This window comes from Nerophis ophidion, linkage group LG18, assembly GCF_033978795.1.
Source record: "Nerophis ophidion isolate RoL-2023_Sa linkage group LG18, RoL_Noph_v1.0, whole genome shotgun sequence".
NCBI lineage: Eukaryota > Metazoa > Chordata > Actinopteri > Syngnathiformes > Syngnathidae > Nerophis > Nerophis ophidion.
The window spans coordinates 8,539,187-8,555,175 of NC_084628.1; the positions used below are offsets into that span (position 1 = coordinate 8,539,187).

Here is a 15,989-nt window from a genome sequence, read left to right on the forward strand (position 1 = left end):
TAGGTTAAAATCCAATCTGCACTTTGTTAAAATATATAAGAAATTGCACCAAGCTATATTAAAAAACAAATCATTATTTCTTCTAGATTTTCCAGAACAAAAATTTTAAAAGAAATTCAAAAGACTTTGAAACAAGATTTAAATTTGATTCTAAAGATTTTCTAGATCTGCCAGAATATTTTTGGGGAATTTTAATCATAATAAGTTTGAAGAAATATTTTACAAATATTCTTTGTCGAAAAAACAGAAGCTAAAATGAAGAATTAAATTAAAATGTATTTATTATTCTTCACACACACCAAAAAAAAATACTTGAACATTGATTTAAATTGTCAAGAAAGAAGAGGAAGGAATTTAAAAGGTAAAAACTTATATGTGTTTAAAAATCCTAAAATCATTTTTAAGGTTGTATTTTTTCTCTAAAATTGTCCTTCTGAAAGTTATGAGAAGCAAAGTAAAAAAAATAAATGAATTTATTTAAACAAGTGAAGACCAAGTCTTTAAAATATTTTCTTGGATTTTCAAATTCTATTTGAGTTTTGCCTCTCTTAGAATCAAAAATGTCGAGCAAAGCGAGACCAGCTTGCTAGTAAATAAATAAAATTTAAAAGAATAGAGGCAGCTTACTGGTAAGTGCTGCTATTTGAGCTATTTTTTAGAACAGGCCAGCGGGCTACTCATCTGGTCCTTACGGGCACCGCGTTGGTGACTCCTGCTATACACCATAAACATTAACAAAATGCTATGTCACATGAATGTTTTTAAAGTAATTAGTTTGTGGGCGAAAAAAAAACAAGAAATGTAAAAAAAAACATGGTATTTACTCTGATATCAATATAAAAAAACTAAGTAGTTTGGCTAATGGAGATAAAGTCAAATAAACAAACTTTGTTCTTCAACAACAACAATCTACTTCAGTGCAACAGTTTGGCCTGCAAAAATAAAAAGGAGTGACCTCTCCCATTTTAAAACAATCTTTGTGCCTGCCGGAAGACTCAGCCAGCGTTCAATTGGATGAGATGACAAAACATTTGAGCTAGTATTGATGTTATTGGAACACAAACAAAGTTAGCAATTAAAGGATGTATGAAAATCCCAGTAAACAAACTACAAACTTTATAAACAAGTTGTTACTACGTGCCCGACACATTGCCAGCTGCGAGCTAACTTTCAGCATACTTACCAACCCTCCCGAATTTTCCGGGAAACTTCCGAAATTCAGCGCCTCTCCCGAAAACCTCCGGGATAAATTTTCTCCAGAAAATCAGGCGGAGCTGGAGGCCACGCCCCCTCCAGCTCCATGCGGACCTGAGTGAGGACAGCCTGTTTTCATGTCCGCTTTCCCACGATATAAACAGCGTGTCTGCCCAATGACGTTATAACTGTAGAATGATCGAGGGTGAGTTCTTGGTTTCTTATGTGGGTTTATTGTTAGGAAGTTTCATTAACATCCTCCCAGCGCGGTAACGACACACAACAACAGCAGTCACGTTTTTGTCTACTATAAAGCAGTTTGTCTGCCGTAAACAGCAATGTTGTGACACTCTTAATCAAGATAATACTGCCATCTATTGTACATGCACCACAACACCTCCAGGCAACTTCAACCCTTTACTAATATCCTCCTCCATTCACATCTTATCTCCCCGAATTGTAAATAACCTAATGTAAATAATCGAATGTATTTCTAATGTATATACTTGTTCTTGTGCTATCTGAACTCACTATGTTTTCTGCTCGCTGTACATATCCTACCAAGTAAGACCTACACTGTTTCAATGTCCATTTCTCTGTTGATGACTGAAGTACTGATATCAACCAAAGCCCTTCATCCCACCCCCCGGATTATAAATAATTCAATGTATATACTATGATGATTAACTTGTGTGATGACTGTATTATGCTGATAGTATATATTTGTACCATGAATTGATTAACGTGGACCCCGACTTAAACAAGTTGAAAAAATTATTCGGGTGTTACCATTTGGTGGTCAATTGTACGGAATATGTACTGAACGCTGCAATCTACTAATACAAGTTTCAAACAATCAATCAATCATGCATATGTGACAATAACATCTACGGCTTTTAGAGAGTCTAGTGCGCAAGTGCAAACACAACAGCTGTAAATATACTCCTCCCCTCTTGACCACGCCCCCGACCTCCCGAAATCGGAGGTCTAAAGGTTGGCAGGTATGACTTTAAGTCCGAGCTGCACGTTCAAAATGAAACTGCAACATCAAATATTGTTCTCCTCATTGCGCTCTTAATCGCACACAGACACTTGTTACAGGATGATTGTATGGACATGCGGCGCCACCCTGTGGCAGCCACGGTGCCTGCACCTATAACTTGTCACTGTGTCACGTGTGTTTACCTCCGTTGTACTTCCTACATGCAGCCTGAATACACGGTACTGACACACAGCAGGACTCTTGTCGTCTTTATAATACAACACACACTATAACATGGTGTCAGAAGTCCAAGCAGGACCCGATTATGTCCCACATTCTGTCCGTTGTTGAGACAGTGTGCATTTATCTGTCTTGGTGAGTTTTAGCAGTTTCAGTTAGCCTGTTAGCTTTAGCACCGCGTTGGTATAATGGCATCCAACATCCCGCCTCCGGAGCCCATGAAGATGGCTGGAGACACTCACGGCAACTGGAAAAACTTCCGAGCAGAGTTTGAGGATTATCTGCTGGCAACGGGGCTCAACGAGAAGGAGAAGCCCGTCCAAGCAGCGGTGCTGAGACGGCTAATGGGGAACGACTGCCTCCATGTTTACAAATACAACCTGGGACTCACTGTCGACCAACAGAAAGATGCCGATGCTATTCTGGAGGCACTGGAGGGATACTTTACCCCCGCGAAGAATGTCACATTCGAGAGGTACGTTTTTGGAAACTTAAAGCAAGAGGAAGGAGAACCCATAGATGCTTTTGTTACAAGACTGCGAGAAAAGGCTGCCTCTTGTGAATATGGAGCTATAAAAGATGAACTCATAAAGGACAAGCTTGTCCTTGGCATTGCTGATGAGGGCGCCAGACGTCGTTTGCTAAGAGAAAATGATCTCAAATTGGATCAAGCAATCATGATCTGCCGTGCAGCTGAGGTCATGGACAATAAATAAATGATAAATGGGTTGTACTTGTATAGCGCTTTTCTACCTTCAAGGTACTCAAAGCGCTTTGACACTACTTCCACATTTACCCATTCACACACACATTCACACACTGATGGAGGGAGCTGCCATGCAAGGCGCCAACCAGCACCCATCAGGAGCAAGGGTGATGTGTCTTGCTCAGGACACAACGTGTTTTAGACCATTGGTTCTTTGTTTTATTTTTGCAAAAATGTATACAGTATATCTATTTTTATATTGCTATTTTTATCTTTGGTATGAAAATTATTAAGTAACAACATCTATTAGTATTTTTTGGTTCTTTGTTGTTGCTATTTTTGTATTATGACAATTTATTATTGGATCATGTTGTACTGCATTTTAATCGTTTGTTCTGTGGTTGTGTGATGTTTTTTGCCTGGACCCCAGGAAGAATAGTCTCCACTGCGGTGTAGACTAATGGGGATCCTTAATAAACTAAAAAACAACGGACGTGACGAGGTTGGTACTAGGTGGGATTTGAACCAGTGACCCTCGGGTTGCGCACGGCCACTCTTCCACTGCGCCACGCCGCCCCTTAAATTAAAAACAATGTCACTGGGCAACTCTGGGCCTGGAGAGAGCATCAATGCCGCGCAGGGGGGACAAAGATATGGACGCAGGTCTGCCGGTAGGTCATCTGAGCCCACCAACACCAGTGCACAGCTCCAGAGAATGAGAGACACAGTGGAATGCAAGTACTGTGGTACAAGACACGCACGTGGGCGAGACCAGTGCCCTGCATTTGGTAAATCCTGCCGCTTTTGTGGCACTGCCAACCATTTCGCCAAAGTATGCATGAAGAGGGGTCAGCACGCACGCCAGTTGAATGCTGTGGATGACCCGTCAACAGGGGAACAGGAGGACAGTGATGAAAGAGATGTGTACACAGCAGAGAGCGTGGGAGCGGTGAACACGCAAGGGAAAAAGTGGTTTGTCAATCTGCCACTGCAACAGGGGGTCCAGAGGTTCCAGCTCGACTCGGGAGCCACCTGCAATGTGATTAGCATGAAGGACAAGATGAGACTGGCGCCCAGAACGCCTCTTCAGAAGAGTCACACCAGATTGAAGCTGTACAACAGTGAGTGGATGAACTCGCTGGGGTTGTACAGCACACAGTGTGTCATTAGGGGCAGAACACACAAGCTGGACTTTGAGGTTGTGCATACAGGCCAAAGGCCCTTGCTTTCAGGGGAGACGTGTGAGAGGCTAGGCCTGATACGATTCACCATTCCTGAGGAGCTAAATAAAGTGGAGCACTGCAGGAGGGGAGACCTGACCAAAGAGCGTCTCATCAACACATACCACGACGTGTTCACCAGCCCAGTCGAGTCCCTGCCTGGTGATGTTCACTTTGAGCTGGACAGCAGTGTGGTGCCTGTGCAGTGTTCCCCCAGGAATGTTCCAGTGGCCCTCAAGGCAGCTGTTAAAGCACAGCTCGATCAATATGAAAAGGATGGACATTTAACCACAGTCACACAGCACACAGACTGGATTAGCAATCTGGTCATAGTGAAAAAAACGGAAAAATTGAGACTATGCATTGACACAAAGCCACTCAACCGAGCCCTGAAACGGTCCCACTACCTCATGCCCACTTTAGATGATGTGTTATACAAGCTGCCAAAGGCGCGTATATTCACGCTGGTGGATGCGCGTGATGCATTCCTGCAGTGCCGACTGGATGAGGAGAGCAGCCTGATGACAACGTTCTGGACACCATGGGGCAGAAAACGGTGGCTGAAGCTCCCCTTTGGTGTGTCAGTTGCTCCGGAACTGTACCAGAGAAAGCAACATGAGCTCCTAGCTGGATTAACTGGGATTGAGCCCATAGCCGATGACATCCTCATAGTTGGCTGCGGGGATACGGACGAGGAGGCCAACCGCGACCATGACACAAACCTAATTTCCCTAATGGACAGATGCAGAGAAGTTAAGCTCAGGCTGAGCCTGAAAAAGTTGCAGTTCCGAGTGAAGGAGGTCCGCTTCCACGGCCACATACTGTCTGCCGAGGGCCTCAAGGCTGACCCTGAGAAGATCAGGGCGGTTCTGGACATGCCAAACCCCACAGACGCTAAAGGGGTCCAGCGGTGTGTTGGCTTTGTGAACTATCTTTCCAGATTCATGCCCCGCCTGTCAGAGGTATGTGAACCATTGAGGAGGCTGCTAGACAAAGACGTGGCGTGGCACTGGCTGCCAAAACATGATGCTGCCATGAAGGAAATGAAGACAATGGTCACAGCAGTACCGGTCTTGCGCTATTATGACGCCATCAAGCCAGTCACCATACAGAGCGACTCCAGTCAGACAGGCCTGGGCTGCTGTCTGCTACAGGAAGGGCAGCCTGTCACTTTTGCTTCCCGCGCCCTGACCCAGACGGAACAAAACTATGCACAGATAGAAAAGGAGTGCCTGAGCATCGTGTTCGCCTGTCAACGCTTCCACTACTACCTATATGGACGGGGTGATGTGACAGCAGAGACCGACCACCGGCCTTTAGTGTCCATCTTCAGTAAGCCCCTCCTCAGCGCGCCCAAGCGCCTACAGAGCATGCTCCTGACACTTCAGAATTACTGCCTTACGGTGGTGTACAAGCCAGGCCCTGAAATGTACATAAGTGACACGCTTAGTAGAGCCACCACCCCGCCACGGAAGACAGACACACTGTACCGACGAGAAATGGTCTGCAGCATGCAACAGGAGCAGTGTGACGCAGCGGCCATTCAGCAGGCAGACTACCTCAATGTCAGCAGCCAACGTCTGGCACAGATCCGAGCACACACAGAGGAGGATGTGTGTCTCCAAACGCTCAAGGCAGTCGTACTGCGGGGATGGCCAGAACACAAAGAGGAAGCCCCCGTACTCATCAGGGACTACTGGGCCATCAGAGATGAAATAAGCGCACAGGATGGCGTGCTTTTCAGGAGCCAGCGTGTCATCATTCCGAAAGCCATACGTCCGGAAATGCTGAGGAGGATCCACTACAATCATGTGGGTGGTGAAGCATGTTACAGACATGCTCGCGATACATTGTACTGGCCCGGCATGCAAGGGGAAGTCAAAGACTATGTACAGCAGTGTTCTGTATGTAACGAGTATGCGCACGAACAACAAAAAGAGACCATGATGTCACACCCGCTCCCCACACGTCCATGGCAGCTGGTAAGCATGGATTTGTACAGCTATGCAGCACAGAACTTTTTGCTCGTGGTGGACCACTACTCCGACTTCTGGGAGATAGACCTGCTCCCTGACTTGTCGGCCGACACCACAATCCGACGAATCAAGGCACAGTTTGCACGTTATGGCGTCCCGGACAGAGCCATCACAGATGGGGGAAGCCAGTTTGCCTGCAGTGAATTCCGGGCATTTGCAAGGGAGTGGAGCTTCGAACATGTCATGTCCTCACCGCGGCACCCAAAAGCTAATGGCAAAGCAGAGTCTGCAGTAAAGATTGTGAAAGGCTTGTGCAAAAAGGCGGACCGTGCCAAAGAGGACCCCTGGAAAGCCATTCTGCATTGGCGAAACACGCCCACTGAGGGCATACATTGTAGCCCAGCACAGCGTCTCATGTCACGAAGGCTGAGAACACTTCTTCCGGTGGCCGACCAGCTCCTTGCACCTCAGGTCATCACAGGGGTTTCCGACAAGCTGAGGGGGAAGCATCAGGCAGCGAAGTTAGTGTATGACAAATCGGCGAGGGATCTTCCGGAGCTGAACGTCGGCCAGCCTGTCAGAATGAAGCCACTCCCGGGTGACAGGACGGGCAGATGGAGGAGAGGGGTGTGCCTGCAGCAGTTGGGACTCCGGTCCTATCTGGTCGACATAGAGGGGACCACATATCGACGCAACAGAATTGACCTTAGACCGGCCGAGGCAATGCCTGAGCAACCGCTGGCTCGACCAGAATTAACCCCAGAGCAGCCTGCGAGTGGCAGTGGCAACAGAGGCAGTGTTGGCGGTGCTGGGGAGTCTCCAAGGTCTTCACCGGCCCCAAGGTCATCACCGTCTACTCCGCAGGCCAGAGACACACCGCGCCGTGTGCTTCAGGGCCAGACTTTCTCCCGGAGTGGGAGGCTGATTAGGCCTCCTGACAGACTTGACCTCTAGGTCACACATGGACTGTGACACACATATACACACACACACTCACACACTCGAATACACATACATGGACTGTTTGCACTTTCAAACACACATGGACTGTGGGTTTTGTTTAAAAAAAATAAATAAATAATAATAATTAAAAAAAAAAAAATTAAAAAAAAAGTGATGTTCTGATGGAGTGTGATTTGATGACAGGTGTGCTCTTATCCTGCTACTATGTAATGTTACGTTCTGTTTTGCCATATATTTGATATCTGATATTGGATGTTAAACCGGGTGTCGCTATCTGAGGTTGAATAGTGTGTTGATGGTCTACAGTGGATTTACAGGCAGCATTGTTCCAGTGGGGATACTTTGCTAAAGGAAGGGAGATGTTACAGGATGATTGTATGGACATGCGGCGCCACCCTGTGGCAGCAACGGTGCCTGCACCTATAACTTGTCACTGTGTCACGTGTGTTTACCTCCGTTGTACTTCCTACATGCAGCCTGAATACACGGTACTGACACACAGCAGGACTCTTGTCGTCTTTATAATACAACACACACTATAACAACACTCCACAGAAGTAGGAGCGATAGAAACGAAGCGATCGGCTCCGTTAGCTCGGAGGGAACATTTTCAAAACAAAACCCATGGAGTCAGCCCCATGTTTGCCAAGTGCGCATGCGCAGACTCTTTGGCGCTTCAGTATTCAGAAAGTACGCAGTTGCCTAAAATGCATTACAAAATGACGGCTTTTCGGTAATTAAAAATAATAAATAAATGAAAAAGTAGTAACGGTGTTACTAACCGTCTGGAATTTTACCGCTGTCTACCATTATACCGTTTATCATTGCATCCCTACCCCATTAACAAGTAAAAAGTCAAGGGCGGCCACGGCATGTTTTTGCCGTAAATGTTGGTCAAATTTTAGGGCATTACAGCAAATGACAAGGGTGGTTAAATTCGAGCACTGGATACGTTTTATTAAAAACGTCGGAACATGACGTTTGTATATACGAACGTTAGCAAAATGACAAATATGTTTTACTTCCGCCATGTATTTACGAACGATAACGAAATGACAAATATGTTTTACTTCCGCCAGCTTCAAATACAGTTAACGACACAGCATTATCTAATACAAATAAATACAGAGAAAAGGCATACCTCGAACCAGTCTTTCAAAGATGCGTAGTAAGGTTTGTACCAGAGACTGAGACAAACATGAGTATTTATACCAGAAGAGAAGGGAAGAGAACGCCTTGCTCCAGGAGTTGTGACGTTGGCGAACGAACTGAACTTTTTGAGCGGTTCTTTTTAAGTGGACAATGAGAAACGATTCGCACTTGGAGGCTTATGCGTTTGGGAGCAGTTTTTTTTATGTAACTATGTTTTTATGTGTGTCGGTAATTGCCCACGCATGCCTTTGTAACCGAGGGTGTATAGATATCGCCTATACTGAATAAAACTACAAAATAACAAACAAGGAGTTTTACACGAGGACCGCTTTATTTCCTTTCTTTAAAATCTCCGCTCCACTACAAAGTGTCACCACTTCCGCTCTTAGCGCCTTCAAAATAAGAGCTCAAGGCATATACTGTATAACAGCCATACTTGCCAACCCTTCCGTATTTTCCAGGAGACTCCCGAATTTCAGTGCCTCTCCCAAAAATCTCCCGGGACAACCATTCTCCCAAATTTCTCCCGATTTCAAGCCGGACCTGAGTGAGGACAGTGTCATCACGTCCGTCTTTCCTCCTCATAAAGAGCGTGCCGGCCCAGTCACGTTATAACATCTACGGTTTTTGGAGCTCAGTGCGCGGCTGCACACACAACAAGAAGGAGACTATATAAATAAATAATAAATGGGTTGTACTTGTATAGCGCTTTTCTACCTTCAAGCGCTTTGACACTACTTCCACATTTACCCATTCACACACTGATGGAGGGAGCTGCCATGCAAGGCGCCAACCAGCACCCATCAGGAGCAAGGGTGAAGTGTCTTGCTCAGGACACAACGGACGTAACAAGGGTGGTACTAGGTGGGATTTGAACCAGGGACCCTCGGGTTGCGCACGGCCACTCTCCCACTGCGCCACGCCGTCCCAATATGTCGCAGTTATCAATCCATCCATCTTCTTCCACTTATTCGAGGTCGGATCACGGGGGCAGCAGCCTAAGCAGGGAAGCCCAGACTTCCCTCTCCCCAGCCACTTCGTCCAGCTCTTCCCGGGGGATCCCGAGGCGTTCCCAGGCCAGCTGGGAGACATAGTCTTCCCAACGTGTCCTGGGTCTTCCCCGTGGCCTCCTACCGGTTGGACGTGCCCTAAACACCTCCCTAGGGAGGCGTTCGGGTGGCATCCTGACCAGATGCCCGAACCACCTCATCTGGCTCCTCTCGATGTGGAGGAGCTGCGGCTTTACTTTGAGCTCCTACCGGATGACAGAGCTTCTCACCCTATCTCTAAGGGAGAGCCCCGCCACCCAGCGGAGGAAACTCATTTCGGCCGCTTGTAACCGTGATTTTGCCCGTTCGGTCATGACCATAGGTGAGGATGGGAACGTAGATCTACCGGTAAATTGAGAGCTTTGCCTTCCGGCTCAGCTCCTTCTTCACCACAACGGATCGATACAGCGTCCGCATTGCTGAAGACGCCGCACCGAGCCGCCTGTCGATCTCCCGATCCACTCTTCCCTCACTCGTGAACAAGACTCCGAAGTACTTGAACTCCTCCACTTGGGGCATGGTCTCCTCTCCAACCCGGAGATGGCACTCTACCCTTTTCCGGGCGAGAACCATGGACTCGGACTTGGAGGTGCTGATTCTCATCCCGGTCGCTTCACACTCGGCTGCAAACCGATCCAGTGAGAGCTGAAGATCCTGGCCAGATGCAGCCATCAGGACCAGAGACCTAATCCTGCGGCCTCCAAACTGGAACCCCTCAATGCCTTGACTGATGTCTCAGTTATCCAAAAGTTTATCTATAACCCACAAAGTAAGCAGGCACAAAGCTATTGCTCAGCCTGTGTTTATCCCAGCCAGCATGTTCATACACTGACACACAACATCCAGATTCCCATCATGCATTGCTTCCAAACTACAGCAAGTAGTAATGTCCAAAAACATAACAGTTCCAAAATGATTGGAAACAAGAATTTCAGGTCATCCAGGACAGCTCGAAGGGGAACGGGTATGCTAGGGAGAGGTGGAAGATTCCACACTCTGGTGCATTTGATGAAAGCATTTAAAATTCTCATTTTTCCTGCATTACTTTTGTACGTGCAGTTAATTAACAGTCGGATTGGATTCTCTACCATTAACCGTCTTCAAAAGCATTTTAGAGAATTTGGTAATACATCCAACCGCGGACAATGAGTAAGCATACTAGGTTAGGGCATGCATATCCAGCACCTTCACCTCTAAGGTCCTCTGAGAAGGATGCTTAAAAACGGATGAATCCATCATTATGATCAATTCGATTAAAAATGTGATACAACTAACCCATTTGCTGAATGAGTTAAAATTAATCTTATACTGTATATACTTAAAGGCCTACTGAAATGAGATTTTCTTATTCAAACAGGGATAGCAGGTCCATTCTATGTGTCATACTTGATCATTTCGCGATATTGCCATATTTTTGCTGAAAGGATTTAGTAGAGAACATCGACAATAAAGTTCGCAACTTTTGGTTTCTAATAAAAAAGCCTTGCCTGTACCGGAAGTAGCAGACGATGTGCGCGTGACGTCATTGGTTGTAGGACTCCTCACATCCTAAACATTGTTTACAATCATGACCACCAGCAGCGAGAGTGATTCGGACCGAGAAAGCAACGATTTCCCCATTAATTTGAGCGAGGATGAAAAATTTGTGGATGAGGATAGTGAGAGTGAAGGACTAGAAAAAAAAAAAAAAAAAAGAGGGCAGTGGGAACGATTCAGATGTTATTAGACACATTTACTAGGATCATTCTGGAAAATCCCTTATCTGCTTATTGTGTTACTAGTGTTTTAGTGAGATTATATAGTCGTACCTGAAAGTGGGAGGAGTGTGGCCATGAGTGTGGTCACCGCCAGTGTCTCTGAGGGTAGCCACGGAGGAGGCAAGAGAGTCGCAGCTACCTCTTTGACAGGTGCACGAGGATTGATTGATTGATTGATACTTTTATTAGTAGATTGCACAGTTCAGTACATATTCCGTACAATTGACCACTAAATGGTAACACCCAAATAAGTGAACTATATTTATATAGCGCTTTTTCTCTAGTGACTCAAAGCGCTTTACATAGTGAAACCCAATATCTAAGTTACATTTTAAACCAGTGTGGGTGGCACCGGGAGCAGGTGGGTAAAGTGTCTTGCCCAAGGACACAACGGCAGTGACTAGGATGGCGGAAGCGGGGTTCGAACCTGCAACCCTCAAGTTGCTGGCACGGCCGCTCTACCAACCGAGCTATACCGCCCCACAAATAAGTTTTTCAACATGTTTAAGTCGGGGTCCACGTTAACAATTCATGGGACGCAAGCTCCGCTCATGTCTACGGTAAGAGCAGACTTATTACCACAATTTTCTCACCGAAACCTGCCGGTTGACATGTGGTAGGGAACCATGTTCGCTTGACCGCTTTGTTCCATAGTAAAGCTTCACCTTCGGGAATGTAAACAAGGAAACACCGGCTGTGTTTGTGTTGCTAAAGGAAGCCGCAATACACCGCTTCCCAGCTACATCTTTCTTCTTTGACGTCTCCATTATTAATTAAACAAATTGCAAAAGATTCAGCAACACAGATGTCGGGAATACTGTGTAATTATGCGATTAAAGGAGACGAGTTATAGCTGGGATCGGGCTGGAACAAAATGTCCGCTACTATCCGAGACGTCACGCGTCATCATACTCACGTTTTCAACAGGATACTTTGCGCAAAATTTAAAATTGCAATGTAGTAAACTAAAAAGGCCGTGTTAATATTTCATCATTGATATATAAACTATCAGACTGTGTGGTCGGTAGTAGTGGGTTTTAGTAGGCCTTTAAATGTATGTGTGCATGTGAATTGGCCTGTGGGAAGTGGAATTCTTCTTCCAAAAGGTTCAAAACCTGTTTGGTGTTTCCAACTTCGCCTTCAGTGAACACAAAAACCTAAGACACACACATACATTTGACTTGCTGTCATTGCAATAATTATGTATGGGAAGTGTCACAAAAGATGTTTGTTCAGTCGAGTAAGAATGTGATACTGGCTCGCCCTGTTTGATGTATTCTAAAAGTGTATGCACGTGTGTGTGAGTGTGTGTGTACACATTACTTGTCTTGGTTGACTGGGAATGCAGGGTTGGTTGTAAATGTGTTTGAGCAGCTGAAGGATCTCTGTCCCTCCCAGGTTAGCTTGAAACTCCTTAACTTTCTTCAGAGCCTCTTCCATGGTCTTCTCACTGTATTCCACACCCGTCCTGCCATCAATATACACACAAGTACATGTACTCATGCAGTGTGACTTACCAGGAATGTAATGGTAGGACAAAGGGTACTTTCTTACGGGAAGACAGCGGCCAAAAATATTTTGTTCTAACTGTAGCTTTTAGGGAAGGAACTGATTTATTCTAGCAAAGCATTACAGTAGTTTAGTCTCATAATAATAAAAGCATGAATTGTTTGTGAAGGAGTTCAAGTATCTCGGAGTCTTGTTCACGAGTGAGGGAAGAGTGGATCGCGAGATCGACAGGCGGATCGGTGTGACGTCTTCAGTAATATGGACGCTGTATCGATCCGTTGTGGTGAAGAAGGAGCTGAGCCGGAAGGCAAAGTTCTCATTTTACGGGTCGATCTACTTTAACATCCTCACCCATGGTCATGAGTTTCGGGTTATGACGGAAAGGAAGAGATCACGGGAACAAGCGGCCAAAATGAGTTTCCTCCGCCGGGTGGCCGGGCTCTCCCTTAAAGATAGGGTGAGAAGCTATGCCATCCGGGAGGAACTCAAAGTAAAGCCGCTGCTCCTCCAAATCGAGGAGCCAGATGAGGTGGCTCGGGCATCTGGTCAGGATGCCACCCGAACGCCTCCCGAGGGAGGTGTTTTGGGCACGGGGAAGACCCAGGACACGTTGGGAAGACTATGTCTCCCGGGTGGCCTGAGAACGCCTCGGGATCCCCCGGGAAGAGCTGGACAAAGTGGCTGGAGGGAGAAGAGTCTGGGCTTCCCTGCTTAGGCTGCTGCCCCCGTGACTCGACCTCGGATAAGCGGAAGAAGATGGATGAATTGTTTTTTCAAGATCTGCTCACAGCGGAAGAGCCAGAGGCAGGGATAACCTGCTCTTACCACAAAGCTAATTTGTTGATTAAATTTCAGGCTGCTATCTAACAAGAGTGGTAAAAAAAAAAGCTGTAAAGGTAGACATTGTGTCAGGAGATGATTACGCCTAATAGGATCATATAGAGTGAGCATAGAATAAGCCCAAGGATGGAACCCTGGGGTAGGCCAGCCAAAAAGGTAAAATCACTAATCATCACTGAGCATTTATGGAGTGAAATTAAGTAAGCCAGGGGTGTCCAAACTTTTTCCACATAGGGCCGCACACCGACGAGTCAAAGCATGCGGGGGCCATTTTATTTTGTAAAAAAAAAATAAAAGAATCTAAAACAGACATCAATTTACAGACAAAACAATGTGTCTGCTTTGTATTAATATTAATATTAAAATTAGCTGCCATATTTGTTTTTTATGCTTACATTTTTACTGTTGTTTTTTTGTCTGATTTTATTTCAACAACATGCCACGGGCCAAAAAAACTTGTGATGCGGGCCGCAAATGGCCCCCGGGCCACACTTTAGACACCCCTGAAGTAAGCCATTTAGGCACAGAGTCACGTAGGCCAATGCAGTTTACAAGCTGGCGATGACGATGGATGGTCCACGACAGAGGTGGGTAGAGTAGCCAAAAATGGTTCTCAAGTAGGAGTACTGTTACTTTAGAATAATATGACTCAAGTAAAAGTAAAAAGTAGTCATCAAAATAATTACTTGGGTAAGAGCAAGTAGGTATTGCGTGAAAAAACTTGAGTAACTTCTGATTTATTTAGTAGCTATTTTTCAATGGTTTTTGGACTACAATTGTACTTAATGAGCGTGCATGTGTAAAACAAACTCATAAACAATTTATTGCAAAATTTTTTTTGTAGTTAGAAGTATAATTCTTGTTGGCTGAAATTTGCAAATTTTTACTGACACAGATGACAGCATGTGGTATAATTGTAATAGTTTGAAAGTAATCATTGAAGATGTGTGCTTCCTTGTCTGACGTCATGCCACTTTTTACAGTCAGGATGTTTTTATGCACTAAATTAGTCAAATCATTTAATTTATTCTATTTTGACGAAGATGTGTGATGTTCTCGGCCCCGTTTACACTGCACACCAAATCTGATTTTTTTGCCCTCAAGTGACACAGATCTGATTTTTTTTGGGGCAGTCTAAACGCTCCAAAGTGCTTCAAAGCTGATCTTTTGTCATCAGATTCAGGCCACATCAGGAGGTAGTCCTGAATCAGGTTGGAATCTGATCTTTTCAAATGTGACTTCAGTCTAACCGCAATGCAACCTGAATGTGACTTTTTTTGTCAGCTTTGGGCGACCTACATCACTCGTGTGCCGGGAAAAAACGCAGTCGCCAGCGTAAGTGGGTATTTCATCACAACATCCGGTTTCAGTGAGCAAAGTCTATATTCAAGACAACCACATTTTCGGTACATCACTTGTCAATAGTCTGCAAATAACAGGCTATACTTAATATATGAATATATATTTTGATTCCAAAGAAACAGCGATTGTTGAAAGACAATCAACTCACATGTAAACATTTGCTTACATGTGAGTTGAAAAATAAAGCGCACATAGATCCACGTTGATGTCCGTGTCTCTAATTAACAGCCAATAAAAGATTTGAACCTTCCCAAATATATTACACGATGCATTATGTTACTTACATTTATTTTAACGTAAAACACATTTTTCAAGAGTTGCGACTTTTATTTAGTTTTGTAGTAGTAGCGACTTCCACCCAGTCAACTTCCCTTGTTTTCACTTTATCGAAGTGCACACGCAAGTGACTCCGAGGCCACATTGGGGCCTGTGCGCATTTACAAAGAACACATTTTACTTGCAGTGTAATCCAGTGTTTTTCAACCACTGTGCCGTGGCACACTAGAGTGCTGTGAGATACAGTCTGGTGTGCCGTGGGAGATTATGTAATTTCACCTAATTGGGTTAAAAATATTTTTTGCAAACTAGTAATTGTAATCCGCAACTGTCGAGTTCTAGACAGCACAGACACTCAACAACGGCACAGAGTAACCGTATAGTACTCTTCCATAGCAGTAGGTGGCAGCATTTAGCCAATTTCTTTGTAGATGTGGGGAACATGGTTGGTCGTGATCACAATATGCGGGAGGCAATGTGCAGGTAAAAAGGTACCTAACACTAAAACCAATAATAAAGCAAAGGCGACTGTCGTTAAGTGCCGCTCAGAAAAGCCATTGAAGCTTAGGGATGGTAATGCAAAACGAAACTCAATCAATCAATGTTTATTTATATAGCTCTAAATCACAATTGTCTCAAAGGGCTGCACAGGCCACAACAACATCCTCAGGTCAGATCCCAAATCAGGGCAAGGAAAAACTCAACCCAGTGGGATGACAATGAGAAAACTTGGAGAGGACCGCAGATGTGGGTGAAGTTAAAG

The 15,989-nt window shown here is 45.1% G+C and overlaps 1 protein-coding gene across 3 annotated transcripts in view; it reads right to left on the reverse strand.

Moving 5' to 3' along the window:
• The window catches only part of LOC133537557 (von Willebrand factor A domain-containing protein 5A-like), a 44,379-nt gene extending 31,700 nt beyond the window's left edge, over positions 1-12,679 (reverse strand). The window contains exons 1-2 of one of the 3 annotated variants that reach the window (XM_061878680.1): positions 8,423-8,595; positions 1,184-1,308 (exon numbers count right to left, since the gene is read on the reverse strand). The gene's annotated coding sequence lies outside the window, so the exon portion shown is untranslated. Of the gene's footprint in view, positions 1-1,183; positions 1,309-8,422; positions 8,596-12,562 lie in introns of those variants that run through there. The other 2 variants (XM_061878681.1, XM_061878679.1) reach the window with 2 other exon arrangements.
• Positions 12,680-15,989: the final 3,310 nt, after the last annotated feature.